This window comes from Psammomys obesus, unplaced genomic scaffold (assembly GCF_907164565.1).
Source record: "Psammomys obesus unplaced genomic scaffold, mPsaObe1.curated_primary_1811, whole genome shotgun sequence".
NCBI lineage: Eukaryota > Metazoa > Chordata > Mammalia > Rodentia > Muridae > Psammomys > Psammomys obesus.
Window position 1 is genome coordinate 8,029,663 of NW_026592732.1, and position 8,459 is coordinate 8,038,121.

Consider the following 8,459-nt stretch of genomic DNA (forward strand, 5'->3'; position numbering starts at 1 on the left):
TTTGATACATGCTACTGAAGGTAGTTTTGGATCTGTCTACAGGAAAACCTCTTACCATATTACCAAGAGTTGAATGTTACAAATTAAACACAGGTGTTTATGGTCCTTTGCCTTCAAGGATAGTAGGGATGATCTTGGGAAGATTAACTTCTCAAGCATTTATTGTGCATCCAGGTATTTTAGATTAGGGTTGCAATGAAGAAATTAAAACCATGATGTATGTAAAAAAGGAGATGCAAATTAATGCAGGAGATAGAATTGCTCAGCTGTTACTGTGTCCCTACATAAAGGGCAAAGCTGCTCCAGTAGAAAGGACAGGCTCATTTGGGAGTAATTGGAACACGTGTGTTCTGGCAAACACTGATTAATGATTAGAGACCCTAATAAATGGTACAAATGAATGGTGTTGAAATACAAGGTTTGGCAGATATCTGCCAGGAGATGACATCAGTATCCTCTCCCCAAAGTCTTGGAATCCAAAATGGCCACTACAGAAGGTCTATACACAGCTTATAAGAATCGGCAAATTATCTCAAGTGAGACAAAGGGTATGGACGAGTATGTGTGGGACCAGAAGGGCAAACAGGAAAATAGAGACACTATGTGGCTGACATACCCATAAATTTATGGGGAAGGGATCTCTACAACAATGGGGTACTCAAATTATTATTCCTGAAACCCCAGAGAAAGCCAATGATGAAATTAGGGTGAAATGGTAGATGCTCCTGGGGAAGGTATTGATATGTGGAATCAAGAACAATCACAAGCACAGATCACTTGGGTTGAGTAGCCAAATTTATAAAAAGTGCCACTGCTAAAATACCGACAGCATTGCCTTTTAAGTGGCTATCAAATAGGCCTGTTGGCAAGAACAGAGGCAAGAACCAAAGAAAAATTGTAGGCACTTGAACAACTGGTAAAAGAGCAGCTGGAGGCTCATCATAGAGTCTACCAGCCTATGGAATTTCCCTGTGTTTGTTATAAAAAAAGAAATCAGGAAAATGGAAGATGATACTGGATTTAAGAGAAATGAATAGAGTCATTCAACCAATGGGTCCCCTTACATCCTGGAATTCCTTTACCTTCTTTGTTACCTAGATCTCATAATTGATTTAAAGGATTGCTTTCTCACAATACCCTTGCATGAGCAGGATAGGGAAAGGTTTGCTTTTTGTGTACCTACTCTGAATAATAGTCATCCAATAAAGAGATACTCCTGGAAGGTGTTGCCACAGGGACTGTTAAACAGTTCAACTTTACGTCAATATTTTATGTGACAAACATTAGAAAAAAATGAAAAGCAATTTCCTCTGTCTATCATTTATCATTACATGGATGTTATGTTTTTGGCTGATTCTAATGCAGATCTTTTAGAAAAAAAAAAAACTCGAAAGGAAACACAAAGAATTCTGCCATGCTGGAGGTTACAGATTGCTCCAGAAAAATACAAAAAGGAGACTCACGTAGGTTTTTGGATTATAAAATAAGTCAACAAAAATTCAACCACAAAAGGTTCAAATCCATAGGGACCAATTGTAAAGTCTTAAAAATTTTCAAAAATTAATGGGAGGCCAGCCTTATCAAACCACAGAGGAAGACAATGCAACCAGTCCTGATGAAACATGAAGGCTAGGGTCAGATGGAAGGGAAGGAGAACCTCCTCTATCAGTGGACTTGGGGAGAAACATGGGAGAAGATGAGGAAGGGAGGATGGGATTGGGAGGGGACAAAGGAGGAGCCTACAGCTGGAATACAAAGTGAATAAATTGTAATTAATAATAAATTAATTAAAAATTAATGGGAGATAGTTACTGGTTAAGCCCTACATTTGGATTAAGTATTTATGAGTTAAGTAATTTATTTCAAACATTGCAAAGAGATTTAAATTTAAACAGTCCAAGATGTCTAACAGCTGAAGGAGGAAAAGAGGTAATTCTGGTAGAACAAAGACTGCAAGATGCATATGCGGAAGGAATTGATCATAAACTTGATTGTGTTTTGGTCATTTTACCATCAACGCATTCTCCTACTGGGCTCATTATGCAAAGGGAAGATAGTATTATGGAATGGAATTTCTTAACACATGAACAAAGTACAAACTAAAGGCATTTATAGAAAAGATTTACAAATTAATTATAGAAGGGAGAATAAGACTACATCAATTGTCATGAATGGACCTGGCTGAAATTGTAGTGCCTCTTATTAATACTGAGATTATGTCATTGTTGGTAATCAATGAAGATTGACAAAGAGCTTGTAGTAACTACTTGGGAGAAATTAATAACAAATATCCTAAAATAACAAATATCCTAAAAATAACAAATATCCTAAAAGCAAATGTAAACAGTTTATAAAAATAACATTAATTGATTCTTTCAATATTGTAAAGGGGACACCAATTCCAGAGGCACCAGTATTCTATACTGATGGAAACAAGATGGAAATGGCAGGTTATGAATCATAGAAAATAAGCAAGGTGATCAAAAGCCCATATTCTTCAGTTTAAAAAGCAAAATTATCTGCGACACTTATGGTATTATTATATTTTCCTGAATTTCTCTTTTTTTAATTTTTAAAGATAGAAACGAAAATATACCTAAAAACAAAGCTTCTAAAAAAACCATTTGTTCTTCCCTGTCTTGTATCATTCCTCAAATTTGACCTTGGCCTCCTGCCTGGCCTTGTGTTTCAGAGCTGGGTCTCTAAAGACAACCTTGTTGACAACATTTTTTGTTCAAGGGGATGTCCACAGAGTACCTTGTGGGAATGAGGTGATTGTAGTTATAAACTTTCACAAAGGACTTGATCTTTGATCTCTTGGCAATTTTCTTCTTGCCCATGGCAGCTGTCACTTTTCGGGGATAGCGGTCGATTCCAGCCACCAGGACATGGCTGTAAGGGCGGTCTGAGGTGCCATCAATATTCTTCATGATGATGGCTTTGCGACCGGAGTGTCCGGCCAGGACCAGCACCACTTTCCCAGGTTTCTTGAACTTGCCCATTTTGACAGCAGGCAGCCATCCCCCAGCAGAAAGGCCCTGAATCTGTTAATATGATTACTGACTCTCAATATGCAGAAAGAGTTGTTTTGTATATAGAAATGTTTGGACTTATTCCTGATACCTCAGAATTGACTTTGTTATTTATGCAATTGCAACAAGACATCAGAAATAGTAACTATTCATTATATATTACTCATATTAAGTCTCATAAAGGTTTGCCAGGTCCATCGGCACAAGGAAATTGACCAATTACTAATAGGAAATGTGTTAGAAGCCTTGAAACTTCATGAAAAACACTAAGAGAAAAGGTGTAGTAGAAAAGACAGTATAGTAGAGAAATGAGTAGGGTTGACTACAGTAGAGAGTTCAGTAGAGAATACAGTACAGGAGAGTTCAGTTAAGTTCAGTCAGTTACAGTCAGTCAGTGTCAGCAGTTCTGTTGAGTTCAGTCAGTTTGGAATCAGTGCAGTGAGTGCAGTGCAGTGAAGTAGAAGTGAATTCATTCATGGGTTTGTGCAGTTCAGTGCAGGTCAGCAGAGGCAGCTGAAGCCAGAGTTCAGAAGGAGTTAGAAAGGGTGAGCTTATTTTGCAGTAATCCTCCAGGAGTACAATTATATCTGGCTAATGAAATTTACTTTTACATCTCGTATCCAATACGGGGCTTGAACTCATGACCCTGGGATTAAGAGTCCCATGCTCTATCACCTAAGCTACTGTACTGCTTTTAAGTGGCTTCTCTCTCCTGCCAGTTCTCATGAGAGTTGGGCATATCCTATCTTGTCAAATATTTTTCTGACTCATCAGTATGTCTGTCCAACAATTAGACTTCACTTTCAAACATGGCTGCTTCCCTCTATCAAATAATGTTACTCTCATTGTTTGGAATTAAAGATATATACTTAGGACACGACTGTATTCCAGCCAGAGAGAGTTTGGCATATGTGCCATTGTGTGCATCTGGAGCTTATAAGACAACATGTTTGAGCTGGTTCTGTCCTTTAACAAGAGGTCCTGGGGATCAAACTCAGATCATCATATCTGGTGTCAAAGTGCTTTTTACCCACTGAGCCATCTTGCTAAGCCAGGTTTCATTATTTTTTTAGGTATAAAAACAAATGCACACACATACACACGATTCAGTAAATTATATTATATAAGGTATCTGAATATTATATATAAGTTCTTCTTCATTGGTTCATGATCATTGTGTACATACCGTATCCTATGGTAAATGATGCAAAATAAATGCAAGTGTGTAACTTTTCAACATTGTTAATTTCATTTCCCAGTAGTAGGACATCTGGACAGTTTTGGTTTTGATTTCAGAACGATCTACACTATTTTTGATAAAGGCTATACTAAGCAAATATCCCCAAATAATCAATATACTATATAGTGTATTTACAGAGAAAGCGTTCACCCCGGCTGAAGGAATATGAAAGGAGTCTGTGTAGAAGAGGACAAAGAGTGTTCTTGGGCTTCGCTGATGGAGTGACTAATGGACATGGCTTCCTTTTCTGTTGTCCATCACTTAAGACTGCATCTTTCTGAGAGCAAGAAACAAGGAACCCTTCATCGTGTGTCATTCCCTAACACTAGCATTGTCCTACTCACCCAAACTGTTACATAAATAAATTGAATATTGAAAGATACTATGAGAGAGAAAAAATAAAGGTTTAAAGAACTTATTTTCTACCACTTGGCAATAAGCAAAAGAAATAATAAAATGTGTCCTATGTGTTCTCTGTATAACCAAACTCCATTTCCACCTGGAAGTAACTCTTGGAGTCCCAAGAGAAATGAAATATGGCAGATAGAAGTGTTTCATTTTGCAGAATTTGAAAAACAAAGGAATTTAAACTAACTCCATAGATGAATATTCAGGATTCCAATGGCAACTGCTTTAAATTCTGGAAAGGCTGATTGTGTAATTACATATTTGTTGGAAATAATGGCAATTATGGGATACCTGCACATATTAAGACTGTTCAAGTTTCTGCAAATGTGTCCAGTAAGGTGAAGCAATTATTTGTATATTGTAATATAAAGTGCATTACTGGTATACACACAACCCTATCAGATAGGCAGATGTAGAAAGAGCTAATTATACTTTAAAAGAGATGCTTATTAAACAAAAATGAACAGTAAAGACCCCCAGGGACAGGCTAAATAATGCTTTCTTAACTCTAAATATTTTAATGTTGGTGAAAAAGGAATAGCAAGTTTACATTCCTACCAGCAATGGTGGAGTGTTTCCCTGTCTTCACAGCCTCTCCAGATGTATTGTCACTTGAGTTTTTGATCTTATCCATTCTGATGGGTGAAAGAAGAAATCTCAGGGTCATTTTCATTTGCATTTCCTTGATGACTAAGGACGCTGACCATTCTTTTAAGTGTTTCTCTGCTGTTCAATACTCCTCTATTAAGAATTTTCTGTTTAGTTCTGTACCCGATTTTTTAATTGGATTACTTCATTTTTTGCTTTTTAACTTCTTGAGTTCTTTATATATTTTGTATATTAGCCCTCTGTCAGATATAGGGTTGATGAAGGTCCTTTCCCAGTCTGTAGGCTATATTTTTGTTCTGATGACAGTGACCTTTCCTTTACAGAAGCTTTTTAGTTTCATGACGTTCCGTTTATTCATTGTTGATCTTAGAGCCTGTGTTGTTGGTGTTCAGTTCAGGAGGATGTCTCCTGTGTCAAAGACTTCAAGGCTCTTCCCCACTGTTTCTTCTAACAGGCACTTTGTCAGAAGATTAGGAATAGTACTACTTCAAGATCCAGCTTTAACACAACTAGGCATATATCCAAAATATGCTCAAGTACACAACAAGGACATTTTCTCAACCGTATTTGTAGCAACTTTATTTGTAATAACCAGAATCTGAAAACAACCAAGATGTTACTCAACTGAGGAACAGATACAGAAATTTTGGTACATTTACACCATAGAATATTACTCAGAAATTAAAATCAATTAAAATCAATCATGAAATTTGCAGGCAAATAGTGGGAACTAGAAAAGATCATACTGAGTGAGCTATCCCAGAAGCTGAAAGACACACATGATATATACTCACTTATAAGTGGATATTATACATATAATATAGGATAAACATACTAAAATTTGTACACCTAAAGAAGCTAAGTAAGAAGGAGGACCCTGGATAAGATGATCAATCCTCACTGAAAAAGGCAAACAAACAGACATCAGAAGAGAGATAAAACAGGGAAGAGGACCGGAGTCTACCACAAAGGGCCTCTGAAAGACTCTACCCAGAACTGTCTTAAGGCAGATGCTGAGACTCATAGCCAAAATTTGGGCAGAGTACAGAGAAACTAATGAAAGAAGAAGGGGGGATTTAAAGACTTATAGGGAAGAGCAGCTCCACAAGGAGAGCTACAGAACCAAAAAATCTGGGCACAGGTGTCTTTTTTGAGACTGATACTCCAACCAAGGACCATTCATGGAGATAACCTAGATCCCCTACACAGATGTAGCCCATGACAGCTCAGTGTTCAAGTGGGTTCCCTAGTAATGGGGACAGGGATTGTCTCTGACAATGGGGACTCAGTACCTGGCTCTTTGATCACCTCCCCATGAAGGAGAAGAAGCCTTACCAGGCCACAGAGGAAGACAATGTAGCCAGTCCTGATGAGACCTGATAAGCTTTGGTCAGATGAAAGGGGAGGAGGACCACCCCTTCAGTGGACTTAGAGAGGGGTATGGAGAGAATGAGGGAGGGAGGGTAGAATTGGGAGGAGATTAGGGAGGAGAATACAGCTGGGATACACAGTGAATAAACTGTAATAAATACATAAAAAATAAATAAATAAATAAATAAATAAATAAATAAATAAATAAATAGATAGATAGATAAATAAATAGTTTTAAACAAAAGAAAAAGTAACAATAGCAGCTGAGAGACACTGGATTATAGAAAAAAAAAGTATAGAACTAGAACAACCCATTTATTATAAGGACAAGTTCATTCCAGAATGGAAACCTGCAATAGTTTTGCAATGGGAACGTACTTATGCTTATGTATCTACTGAGAAAGAGAACATATGGTTGCCAATAAAACTTATAAAAATTAGGTTTGACCAGGGAAGACCTCCTAATAGCTGAGAATTGCATGTATTTGCAAGGTTAATTAATCTTGGTGGCTACCTGGTCCTCAAGATGCAAAACTGTACTTATAATATTGCCTTTAAAAGCTTGTTTATATTAAGAGTGAAAGACCAGATAACATTGAAGATAAAGCAAGTAGATAAACCAAGTGATTTCGACTCACAGGCTGCCTCAGTTACTGTTTCCCGAAGAATCTACCCCCCAGTTCAACTTTAAAAGGGCTAGTCCAAATGATTGATACCACATATATTGGACAGAAAACATTCTGACTAGACAGAAAATACAGAGATTAGACAGAAAACACTGAGACTGTACAGAAAAAGATATAGGTAGCCTTTCAGCACTTGGCTAATATCCTAATTTATTTTTATTTTTTATTTTTATTAATTACAGTTTATTCATTTTGTATCCTTCCTGTAGCTCCCTCCCACCTCCTCTCCCAATAACACCCTCCCTCCCTTTTCTCCACCCATGTCCTTCCCCAAGTCCACTGATGGGGGTGGTCCTCTTCCCCTTCCTTTTGATTCTAGTCTATCAGGTCTCATCAGGAGTGGCTGCATTGTCTTCCTCTGTGGCTTGGTAAGGCTGTTGCCCCCTCAGGGGGAGGTGATCAAAGAGCAGGCCAATCAGATTATGTCAGAGGCAGTCCCTCTTCCCATTACCATGTAATCCACTTGGACACTGAACTGCCATGGGCTACATCTGTGCAGGAATTCTAGGTTATCTCCATGAATGGTCCTTGGTTGGAATATCAGTCTCAGAAAAAGACCCCTGTGCCCAGATTTTTTTGATTATATTGCTCTCCTTGTGGCGCTCTTGTCCTCTCCAGGTCTTACTATCTCCTCTTTTTTTCGTAAGATTCCCTGAACTCCACCCAAAGTTTGTCTGTAAGTATCAGCATCTGCTCTGATACTCTGCAAGTTAGAGTATTTCAGAGACCCTCTGTGGCAGGCTCTTGTCCTGTTCCCTATTTTCTCCCTCTTCTAATGTCCGTCATCTTTGCCTTTGGAATGGGAATTCAGTGTCTTAGCCAGAGTCCTCCTTCTTGATTAGTTTCTTTAGTTATACAGATTTTAGTATGTTTATCCCATATTATAAATAAATAAATAAATCTAATATCCACTTAAGAGTGAGTATATAACCTGTGTGTCTTTCTGCTTCTGGGATACCTCACTTAGTATGATCTTTTCCAGTTCCTACAATTTGCCTGCAAATTTCATGATTTTCTTGTAATTTTTTATTGTTGAGTAATATTCCATCGTGTAGATATACCACAATTTATATATATATATATATATATATATATATATATATATATATATAT

At 37.5% G+C, this 8,459-nt stretch overlaps 1 pseudogene; it reads right to left on the reverse strand.

Annotated features, from left to right (window-relative positions):
* Positions 1–2,596: 2,596 nt before the first annotated feature.
* On the reverse strand, positions 2,597–3,002 carry LOC129683016 (60S ribosomal protein L27-like; annotated as a pseudogene).
* Between the last annotated feature and the right edge of the window lie 5,457 nt (positions 3,003–8,459).